This window comes from Eriocheir sinensis, unplaced genomic scaffold, assembly GCF_024679095.1.
Source record: "Eriocheir sinensis breed Jianghai 21 unplaced genomic scaffold, ASM2467909v1 Scaffold735, whole genome shotgun sequence".
Taxonomy (NCBI): Eukaryota; Metazoa; Arthropoda; class Malacostraca; order Decapoda; family Varunidae; genus Eriocheir; species Eriocheir sinensis.
In genome coordinates this window covers 108,672-121,032 of record NW_026112093.1, presented here as the reverse complement: position 1 = coordinate 121,032, position 12,361 = coordinate 108,672, and the positions used below count along the sequence as shown (strand labels likewise).

Sequence of the window (12,361 nt, the reverse complement as noted above, 5' to 3'; positions counted from 1 at the left end):
CCTTCAAGTTGGAACGAGGAATAAGAAGTTCGAATACGAAATGCGCGACGTTAAACTCAAAAGCGTTCAATGCGTCAGAACTTGGGGTCAAAATCGCGTCAAACCTCAAATTCTCACAGCAATGCATCGATACAGCAAATAAAGCGAACAGAATGTTGGGCTTCATTAAAAGAAACTTTGTATTCAATAATAAAGATGTAATACTCCCGCTCTACAACAGTTTAGTCAGACCCACTTGGAATATGCGGTACAGTTTGGTCCCCACCATGCTAAGGATGTTGCTAAATTAGAAGGTGTTCAGCGTCGGGCGCGAAAATGATCCCTTCCTTGCGCAACAAATCCTACGAAGAAAAGGCTTTATCCTTAACATGTTCTCTCTTGAGAAACGTCGCCTCCGATGAAAATTGATCGAATGTTTTAAAATACTTAATGGTTTCACGAATGTAGACAGATCAACATTGTTTATGATCGATGACAGTCTGCGCACGAGGAACAATGGCGTAAAACTCAGATGTGAACAAGTAAATTCAGATTGCGCAAATTTTTCTTCACCAACGTTGTAGTGCGAGAATGGAATAAGCTTCCACCATCAGTGGTCCAGTGTAACACGATTGACTCCTTCAAAATAAGCTCGACCGTCACTTCCTTCAACTTAATATCAACTAGAGTAGAAATGCAACGTTTTGGAGTCTTTTGATTAATGTAAAATCACTTGGGTTTAAGGACAGACCACCAAGTCTGGACCATGGGGTCTGTGTGGTCTGATTTCTAAATATATAAATCTATGTAAATCTCTCTCTCCTTGGTCATGTATGTCTTGGTCTCTTGAGGCCCCTAGACGGAGGAGGACAGGGGGAGTGAGACAGCTCAAACCTTCACCACCATCTCTCTCTTTCTCTCAATAACCCATCTCCACAATAAATCCTCTCCCTTCAATAAATTCTCTCCCTGTACCTCTTACTGCACTTGTTATTTCGTCTCTAGTACATGGTAGTACTTATCCTTTCTAGCAAAGTTCCCTGACCGTTGGGGAACGTCTGTGCTCTCATGATTATATTATACAATTATATACATGTTTAGGTAGTGGTCAGTAGCCATCTGTCACAAATCCTCTCATCTGCTGAGTGATGATGTCACAGACTCATCAGCAGTGAGGTTGTCCCACTCACACCACTGCTGAGAGTCTGGTCAGAAGGCACGTTGGTGGGTGCTGAGCGGGCCATTTTATTTCACTCCTTTCAGAGGGAGGCGTTGCTCAGCACTGTTCTTCCTGCCCAGACTCTCCTTCCAGTAGCTCCAGGTCCGTCAACAGGTGGGGCAATCAAACCCACTTGTGCCTTGTCAGCACCGTCAGGCAGCGACGCGGGCGATTGGTGCTCCAGGCTGTTCAGCTGGTTCGTCCTGGTCTTGCCTGTCCGTCGTGGGTGTATAGTTGTATGAATACACAACTGTTGTTGTTGTATGGGTTTCGATGTTGTTGTCGCTGTGTCAAGTCCCACTGCTTCCTATCAAAGAGATGAGTGCTAAGCTGATCAAGGCGTTTTCAAGTCCCTCCTCTGCACCTTGTCTAGCATGGTTGAGGTGGCTAGCGGCGCTGGCCATCTAGGTGAGTTGCATACTCCATCAAGGTACGAACTTGCAGCTCTTTCAGGAGGGTGTTCAGCCTTCAGTTCACAGGTTCTCTATGGCGCAGGAACACCGGGAGGCTTTAGTGCTACTACCTTTCAAGGTAGATGGTTAATTGGTCTCTCTCTGTTTTATGTAATGTATCCTCAGGGTCCTACCCTCACTCTGACCTTCCTCACTTCATCTTCACTTTACTCCCTCACATCGTCTTTTCTTGAAATATCACTCTAAAGCACTCATACCTCAATTTGTTATTTACAATCTGTTTCTCTAAGGTCATTCCCTCTTGGCTCCTTTCTTTCGTTTCCATTTTTGTTCCTTCCATCACCTGTTGACTCACCTTCTCCTAAGAGTTGCAGGCACCTCCTCTCAGGGGCATCCTCCCCACGCCAGTTCCAGTTTGAACTTCCTTCCTCTTCTGTCTCTCTCCGCATATGACCATTACAGACTGTTGTAGGGACTAAAACGAAGCTTTCCAACTTCTGTAGTCATCCCCATCATATCTTTTTACTCACAAACATCATGCCGACTTCTCGTTCTCTCTCGTAGTTTCTAGTTGACCCTGGAGGGTATGAGGTCCACCCCCATTGGGAACATAGCGGCAAGGCCCATGAAGTCGAGAGTCCTAGAGATTTAAAATTCAGGTAGAATAAGAGTCCCTGCCGCCCAGCAGTTCCAGGACCCATTCTCAGGGGCGGGAGAGGAACTGCGAACATGGGATGATTTAGCTTACTGAGGAGGGTGATCAGTTATATTGTAGAAGCGATCGGCACCTCAGTTCGCCTGTCTGAAACAGGTGTCTTGAGAACCCCAGCGCGGCTTTCATGGACTGTTTAGATCTCAATGGATAGTTTTCACGGCTTATATCTTGAATGGAAGATCACTAATTCAGACACCCTGAAAATCCCATTAATCTTGTTACCTCTGTGGGCTGGGCTTCCCTGCTGTGACCTGTTTGCGATCAACCTGGAGGTGTGGGATAATGACGAGTGTCATCTTGAAACGTGCAAAACTAAAACACCCAGTTGAGCGGGGAGACACCTGTGTCAGTTATCTTTTTCTGTACCTTGGAAGGGGTATTGTGCCGACAGGGGCAGACCACATGTTGGTACTCAATGAGGGGGGGCAGTAAGGTGGACTTGCAGTGAGTGTGTGGGGAAGCTTGTGTTTGTCTCACAGGGATGGGTGGAGACGGAAAAGAGGGACATTTACAGACATAACTGCATCTCTGTAGGGATGAGAAGGAGACAAGAGAGAGAGGGGTGAGAGGAGCTATGGTGTGAGTGATTGAGACTAGGGGCAGATGTGTGAGGAAGGGTGCTATGAATATTATCGGATGGTGGTGGTAATGTTGAAGAGGTGAAGGGTGACAGTGGATAGAGAGATATGTGTTTGTCCTATATAGGTATTTCTTCTTCTCTTCATGTGTAGTAAGATAGAAGTTTGTCTCAAGCATGTTGATAAGGTGGCAATGTACCGTGATCAGATTTGGTGTTGTTGGAGAGGGACACGGAGTGAAGATTAACTGTTTTTTTTTTTTATGGGTGTTTTTCACTCTACTTCAAGATGCATGAGCTGTTCTTTCTTCTGAAGAAGCCCAGAAATGTTCATACCTGCAACTTTCTACGAAACACACTTAAATCAATGCCTGTGTGTGTGTGTATGTGTGTGTGTGTGTGTGTGTGTGTAAGTATGTGTGATGCCCACAATGCCGACACATGAGCTCAGCCTGGGTCCTCTTCGGTCACTGTTGCGCAGCTTCTGCCCTTCGTGAAGGCCACATGCGTCTCCAGTAGCCCTCGTCCTTACCGCAACTCAATTCCCACGCCCATTGGTGATCGCCCATGAGTCACCTCCTCCTCGTTCTCTCATCCTCGTCGTCGCTGTCGTCACTCCTCAGTTGCCATTGTTCATCCCATCCCTCTACCAGGAATACCTTCTGAAAGTCGTCCTTCGTCCCATTTCCACTTTTGAAGTCCGAATTGATGGCTTCTGTTTCTTGCTTTTATAGATTGTCTTCCATTCCTCATCACGTCCTTCCGTTGCTGCGCCTCTGAATCAGCCTCGCCTGTGTGTAAAAGTCTAGTTTGTCACCAGATCAGATGTTTAACTTTGTTACCTTTCAATTCTTATGGGTCCCTACCTTCCTGCTCGATAAAACATGCTGGTCCAGCATGCTTACCGATCCTAGAGCACCTTTTGGTTCTCCCAAGCCACTTGGGCAAGAGTAAGAGTAAGAGTCTGAGTGAGAGTGGAGTATGAGAGAGTAGCCAGGGGGGTGTTGCTATTCATTGTAGGACTCCTGTTTGCCATACAGTTCATCATCGTCTTGGGATCATTATCAGTCAGAGCCTTATTAACGTTCCTTCTATCGCTCTTTCTTTCCCCATGCACTTCACCGTTAGCACTGTCATTAGTCTCTTTCAAGCGGCACACTGCACACCAGCCACCCCATTACTGCCAAGTTCGCACTAAGATTAATGTTCGGCCTTAGCACCATCACTGTCACCATCACCGTCACCATCACTGCTAACAACAACTTTTGTATTCCATTTCAAATAACTCATTCTTCCACTCTACTCTATTTTCTTTGCAAGAGGGAGCGATCGCCAACCATGTCTTTTTTTCTTGTTCATGCCCTTGAGCTGGAGAGAGAGAGAGAGAGAGAGAGAGAGAGAGGTCCCTAGCAGAAAACAGGCAGTCAGCCAGGAAGTCTATAAATCATTCTGTCGGACTTGTTCTCAACGTGTCTGTTCAATGTGCCATTTTACCAACAATCAAACTGTTTAGCCTATCAGCTAAGCAACCAGCCGACTAGCGAAACGAACAGACAAACAAAAAGCCATAGACATTTTTCATATAATTCCATTCAGCTATACATTCCAATATGGACAAGTTGGCAGTTAGATAGACAGAGAGCCGGCCGTGGCAGGTGTGTGTAGAGAGAGTAACCCTTCCTTAGGTTATGTAAAACAAGCCTCTCTGGTATGTTAACGACGACTTGATTCATCTGCTCTCCTTATCTTTATTTTTTGCTTCCACCTATCTCTGCTGGTATATAGGATAAACAGATGTATAGAAGGAATGATAGACAGCCAAAATTAACTGGCAGTGTCAAAACAAAGAGGCACAAACTGAACAAAAATAGAGAGACAATGATGAGTTATTTCATCACGTACACTCACCCACAAAGATGCGCAAATCATAGTTGGTCCCTGATGGGCGCCCCGGCGTAGGAGCGGGCGGGCAGCAGGGTGACGGAGGGCGGCGCCAGGGAAGAGACGGAGAAGGAGAAAGAACTGCCCCCTGCCCCCAGCCTCCTCTCTTCACCAGGGTGGGGTGTCCTGTCTGGCCGTCGGAGAAGGAAATGAATGTAAACATCCTCGTCAGAACACTACAGAGTATTTAATAGTTTGATTTTCTATTCATTTTTATTTGCTCACAACAGAAAGAAGTTTATTCAGCTTATTTTAAGTGTTTGATCTTCACACACATCGTTTACATTATATTTTTCTTTTTCTAATATTTCCTGAAATATCATTTGCGTTGTTCTTCATGTACCTTAGATATTTGCAGTACACACACATATGTGTGGACAGACACCTAATGTGATTTTGCCATGATCCGTACACCTAGTTTTATTGTATAATCATTGAAGTTAAGGATTCTCTTCAATGAACCGTTGAGTTACACGTGAACACTCTGGCTTTGAACTAGTGAATTCATGCTTAAATTTTTTTTTTTTTTACGGTAATTGTCGTGATTATGAAGAAGTTAATGTTTAATATTGCACAGCCCCACTGTTTCGTATCTCAGCAGACAATTTCACAATAATCAAGTGGAATCCGGCCACAGTAACGAAAAATGTTAATTACGTTGTTGATTCGCCCTGTGAGCGGACACGGAGTTAAAAATTGATGACACCAAAGCTTGCTGACACCTTGACATTTTTTTACTTGCATACTAATACAGAAGTTGACAGTTCAATGGACTTCAAACACATTAATTACCTCCAGAAACTAAAGTGGTGAAGGTTACTAACCAACCATTCACCAAAATCTTAAAATCTAAGGGAAATTTTCTTTCTATAAATGGAACGGTTTTTTTACGATGGATCCTCCATCAAGATGACAGCGAAAGACAAGCTCGCTGGATATGAGCAAACAGTAGATACATAGCAGGAAGCGATGAAAGACTTGGCCCATAAAGGATAATATCGTCAGTGCATAAGGTGAAAGGATCCTCGCTTGTATGCACACTGAATGAGACGGAGGAGGGTGGGGCAACATTCAGGCTGGCACTGTAAATGAGTGCCCTTCTCCGTTGACCTTTCATGTCAAGTTATTTCACTTCAAAGTTAATGTTAATAGGTAAAAATTTACTGAGTAGATACAACTCAGAAAGGAAGATGGAAGGGGACCCAAGCCGTGACAAGGCGAGGCGGGCCTGCCACATGGTCGCAGCGAGGGAAGACGAGGGCACTAGAGGACCGTATAGCTGAGTAGCCATCCCAAGACTTCCTGAATATTGTAGAGACACGAAAACTAGCTTCATAAATTTACATAACACATTTTTCTTATCTACATCTCCTTATGTATATGAAAATGTTTAAACTTTACATACTATAGCAGTTTTTGGTTGTTCTTGTAAGATACTGAACATTACCACTGAACACGACCTGGAAGACTCGTCACCACGCCATCACGGCTACATTCACTCAGCGTTGTTTTCGTAAAAGGAACACACACACACACACACACACACACACACACACACACACACACACACACACACACGCACGCGTAACAGTGTGTGTTCTCTCCATACACAATGAGCTTAACGGACACTCGAACATGTATACCAGCTATCCAAATGTTTATATACTTGGGGCGCCCATTTATTATTACCAGGTAGTCTCCTGGTTTCCAGAAGGCTGCTCCTTAAAAGCGTGAACTCACTCTTCAATAGCCCGACAAACACACGTACTCGTACACACACACACACACACACACACACACACACACACACACACACACACCGACGGTACATCAGTACCTGACAGACCCATTCACCAGGTTGAAAAAGAGTTGTCATAATTTTAACTGCACTTATACACGCGTAGCAACCATAAATTTACGAGTCTGTCCAAGATATGACTACTGGCACACTCCCATTTACCTTAAAAGTGTGTTGTTATTAGAATCAATAAACCAATCAGATTTAGGTAACCAGCTTCATAACCACTCACACAACTATAACCACTTATGAATACTCGCCCTTTCACCCAGAGTCTGCCTCCTAAGTACGAACTTTCTATATTAAAGTGCACCCAACAGCCTCTTGGGCTAAAGGTATGAGTGCTTGCCAAACAATTATAACACGAATGCCTGTTTAGAACACCTAGCACACTCCCATTCACCAGGTAGATTTCCTTTGATTAAATACAAGTTGTCCCTACAAGTCAACAGACACAACTTAATGCATACAAGTTTAACGACCACTAACAGTCCTGTGGCCCCTTGACAGTACCAGGTGCTCTCAGTTGTTCAAGGTAACTATATTCTTAAAAGAAAGTGCAATCGTGAATAAAAAAATAAATGCCAAGCCAAAAAGAAGAGAAAGGTAATTATTATACGCAGACTTGGGTAATCAACCTGACAATCACTCACACGCTGTAATCTAAACTTGACGGAGGACAAACATGAACGACATAGAAATTAACTAACCTATTGTTGAGGACTCGAGACTCCGACCCTGCTTCCCGTACGCATTACGACGTCACAGTTTTCTCGCAGCCCTACTAAACCAGCGAAGGCCAGCCAACCCCCACAAGTCTTCAACTATAAGTGGTTCGTACAGCAGCCATACTGACATTCCATAAAAAAGTTCACTGATCTTCAAGACTTCGAAATAATAAGGTTCCATCACCACCACCACATCATCATCATCATCATATTCAGCCATTACTAATCCGCTGCAGAACAAAAGAATTTTCCAGTGTTCCAACTTCTCCATGCCTTAAGTTAGTGTACTCCATCCTTCTCGGGCAAATGTTTAATTTTCGTCTCTTAACCTGACACTCTCTACACTGACTTCTACAATTTCTGGGTTACAACTCTATTACTTTGGTGTCCTTCTGTCATCAGTCTTATGCATGGTCTGTCTAGCTCAACCCAACTCCTCAGTCGGCGCAAAATATCTTCAACCTTTGTGTTTTCCCCCAAACCACTGAGCTCGCATCCCGTCTCTCCGTGATATACCCGGCCCATTTCTCTCAATTTATGTGTACGCTTAGCTTTCTCTTTCAATCCTTTTGTGAGGCGCAGAGTTCCTGTACTGTGTGTTAGGACCGGGAGGAGAACCTGACTGTACATCTTTCTTTTTAGGAATAGTGATAGGTTACTATTATTATCAAAAATGTTTCATCCTATTCCTAAATTCTTTCTGATTTATGTTTCGTGCGCTGTTTTTCCAATAATTGTTAGTCGTAGATAATGTATATTCCTTTACTCTTTAAAGTGCTTCGTTCCTAAGCATTATTTGATGTCCTGCAGACCGTTAAAAATAAGTTTTTTCATTTTCATCTTTTCAATTAGAATCATCTTGTCCCTCTTATGAAAGTATAATTGTTACCATGTTGTCACCAAATATTCATTCCTACAGCTTCATCCACGGCTCGTCCACACCCTGCCCCCTGGGATCCTGCATGACTGCTGAGTTTTTAAATATATCAAATGCTCTCATAATCTATGGAAGTCATGCATCCTGGTTTATTGCATTCGGCTTTTTTTTTTTTTTTGATAACTTGGTTAATAACGTGGAGGTGGTCTGTTGGCGAACATTCACTACGAAAAACCAGCTCATTCTCTTGGCTGTTTTGAATTTAGTGTTGCAGTTATTTGTTTTTATGATTTTAGTGAAACGTTTTTCGGTTAGAGGAAGGAGACTGAACACTTAGTTGTTATTTATGTCTTCTATGTTGCCTTTTTTTATTAATTAATTGATAAAATGGTGACTTTTTTCCAGGCTCTAGGAACTCTGACACTGCGAGCATTTTACATACTGTTGCATCAGTTTTTTTATTAATGATCAAATCGCCAGAATTTTTGAGTATGTCTATAGTTAGGACATCTGCTTTACCCCTCCGTATTCCTTTCAGAGTTTTATTTTATACATGAATACAATGGAATCTTCTACATTCAGCAAATAATTCTCCTCTCCGCTACCCTCCCGGCTACTCTGATCCCTGTACAATTCGGTGATGAATTTATACACGACTATTCATTTTTATTTATTTGCCATCTTTGTCAGTTTTATTTTATCAAAGTTTTTTCAAAAGTTAATAGGTTTCAGATATTTACTAAGATATGCTTTCTTGTGTATTTCGTGACTATGCGTCAATCCATTTTTAAGATATATATAGTTTGGTAACGGGAAGCAAAAAAAACAGACGGGCAGACACAGAACAACGAAAACATTAGCACACTCCTCTTTACGTGTGGAGGTGGTCAATAACAATGACACGTCAATGGACTGTTAAATTTTATACACATTGTATGCTGTTAACCCCAAATACATTCCCGTCAAGCAGCAAGTGGCCGCCCTTCCCTCACCTGGAGAGGCGTGAGGTTCTTGTCCTCGTGGCTGGTGTCCTCGTTCTGCATCGGCCACAGCTGCTGCGCCTGAAGACACGCCTCGTTGCAGAACCTGAGGCCCATCACCTGCGTGTGCAAAGAGTGGTGTTAGGAGGCGAGGACACGAACTGCAATAAATTTCAGAAGCTGCAGATCATTTTTATTTTTTTTACGGCAGAGGAGACAGTGCAAGGGCGTAAAAAAGAAAACAATAATTTAAAAAAAAGCCCTCTACTTACTGTTCATAAATTGGTATAAACACATTGGTATAAACACAGGTAACAGAGCTGAACCTGAGGCCTGTCACCTGTGTGTGTGTGTGTGTGTGTGTGTGTGTGTGTGTGTGTGTAGTTGTAAAAGACAGCGTTAACAGGAGAAACTAGTAATTAAAAACTACAAAACAATTCAAAACCACAGATAAATGTTCGAGAAATTGTATAGTTAGTAGGGCAGACATTGTACTATAAACTATTACCGATACATTATATTACTAAGACTTAAGAACAAGGAACCTAATTAAGGGGGGGGAGGGGGGGAGTAAAGAAAGATGGAGATGTAGAGGAAACGAGAAAATATAACAAAGGATGAAATAACTAAGAAAAATATAGTTCAGATGAAGTTCGACGAATAAAACCAAACAGAAAGGTAAGGGGGAACTCAAGGTCAAGAACTGCAAAATAAAACTTCAGAAGGAAAAACAAGGCAAACAAGGCAAGCTGTACGCGCAGGGAAGGTTTAAAATTAGAATTAAAAAGAAGGCAAGATATAAATGGATGGAAGGATAAATATAAGATAAATCGAGGGCGAGAATTAGAAAGATAAGAAAATTGAAAAGAGGGGCGAAAGGTGATGGAGAACGAAGGGTAGATATTACAGAAGCGAAAGTGGAGACGAGGGAGTGATAGGAGAATAAAATATGGGAGGAAGGAATTAGCGGACAGATAAAGGGAGCTAGAGAGGGAGGCGAAGGGTGGCGAGAGGGAGACGTGGGGACAGCGGACGGATTAATTAAAAGAAGTGCTGAGGTACAAGCCAGAGGAGTCAGAACAGCGACAGTATAATGAAGGCGAAGTGAAAGAGAATTAAAGGGTGAATCAAATGGTGAATGTATACCGTGAGAGAGAGAGAGAGAGAGAGAGAGAGAGAGAGAGAGAGAGAGAGAGAGAGAGAGAGAGAGAGAGAGAGAGAGAGAGAGAGAGAGAGAGAGAGAGAGAGAGAGAGAGAGAGAGAGAGAGAGAGAGAGAGAGAGAGAGAGAGAGAGAGAGAGAGAGAGAGAGAGAGAGAGAGAGGGGAAGGGCGGGTGGCGGGCGGGCGGACAGGCAAGCGAGCCAAGCGAGCAAGAGTGAGCAAGAGAGAGAGAGAGAGAGAGAGAGAGAGAGAGAGAGAGAGAGAGAGAGAGAGAGAGAGAGAGAGAGAGAGAGAGAGAAAATTAATCGAAGTTAAGGGTAGTGCTCAAACAAGGGATTAAAAATCAGGAGCAGATTATTATTAATCCTAACGCATCTAAACCCGACATGGAACAAACAGGTCTCCATATATGTACATGTATGTATATTTCTATATCTATATCTATCTATTCATCTATTTAATCTCAATCAACATATGAAGTTTTTCATCATTGAAAATCAGTTGTATATATATATATATATATATATATATATATATATATATATATATATATATATATATATATATATATATATATATATATATATATATATATTTCATCACTGCTACAGTTTTCTTGAGTGGAAGGTCTCCTCGTATTTACTTAAGATTATCTGCACTCGTCCAGAAAACTCTAGACTGCTGGAAAAGTGCAGCGATAATATTGATACAAGAAAAGTGACTTAACATACCATAAGATATATCAGCTCATCAGCTTACTGTCAGTTATCTTTAAATTTTCACACAATAAAAAAAAAAACATTAGACTCATCAGGCTCAAACTAGTCATAGAGATGAGCTTGGTTTTCCATTTGGATCCTCAATAACGTTATATAATTACTATATATGACCGTATTTCCATGATGACCTTTTTCTAATAACTAGGATGTCTGAGATTATATACTAGAAAACTATATAATGCATACTACTAAGGCAATCATTAAATGAAACCGTCTTCATATTTTGTAAAAGAAAACCATACATCGAAATGTTGGAAAGGTGTCCGTAATGTACATACTAAAATGAATTTGAAGAAACCTTTAAGCCGTGAACTATTGCTCTTCATTACTTCTGGTTTTCGTGAAAGCATTTGAATATTTTATTAGAAAACAAACTTATGGTTGTTGCAACGCCTTTCTTCGTTTCTCCTCGACAAAGACAAAAGTTTCTCTTTGCATTTTTAGTTTGTGTGGGCGTCACATTCCACCAATTCTGGACGCGTGGGAGCGGGTGGGCTTCAAAGTCCTTTAAATACATTTTCTTGATTCGATTAATACGAGTGGTTTTGGTAGACAAGGCTCTTTTATGATAAAAAAATTAACATTATATCATCCGAGAGAACCGGAAGGATTCACCCTGACAAACCTTCGGGTGTTAGTGAACTAGGTCGAATTTTATTCCTAGTTCTGCGTAACAAAGTTACGCAGCAGGACAACGAACACCGAGCTATATGATCAAAAGATTCTGCGATGAACACAACGGAGCTCAATAACGATGACGCTAAGAAAGACGGATTACTACAAAAAATGGGGGGGGGGGGAAGGACAGATATCGATTAACAAAAACAACTGAAATCTGAGGACAAAAAAGCTACGAAATGTATACATAGAACAAGAAACAAAGGTAAGAAGTAAAACCAAAGCAAGATGCATATAAAAACAAAAACAAATAAAAAATGATTATAAAAAGGAAACAAAGGAGAAAGGAAAACAAAATATATAAATCAGAGAAAGATCGAGATAAAGGAAAAAAGAAAAGAAAAAGGAAGGAGAGAAGAAAGAAACGAAGAAAGAAAGAAAACATGAAAAAAATAATACATATAAAAAGAAGGCAAGGAAGAGGGAAAAACTTCAAAATACCCGAAAAATAGAAGGAAAGGAAAACGAAGAAACAAACTAATATAAGCAAAAAAAAACTAAGAATATAATAAATAA

General features: G+C 41.6%; 1 protein-coding gene across 1 annotated transcript in view; it reads right to left on the bottom strand.

The window, feature by feature from the left end:
* The window catches only part of LOC126994168 (phosrestin-2-like), a 92,420-nt gene extending 87,503 nt beyond the window's left edge, over positions 1-4,917 (bottom strand). Inside the window, exon 1 of the mRNA XM_050853418.1 lies at positions 4,812-4,917. The gene's annotated coding sequence lies outside the window, so the exon portion shown is untranslated. The remainder of the gene's footprint in view (positions 1-4,811) is intronic.
* Between the last annotated feature and the right edge of the window lie 7,444 nt (positions 4,918-12,361).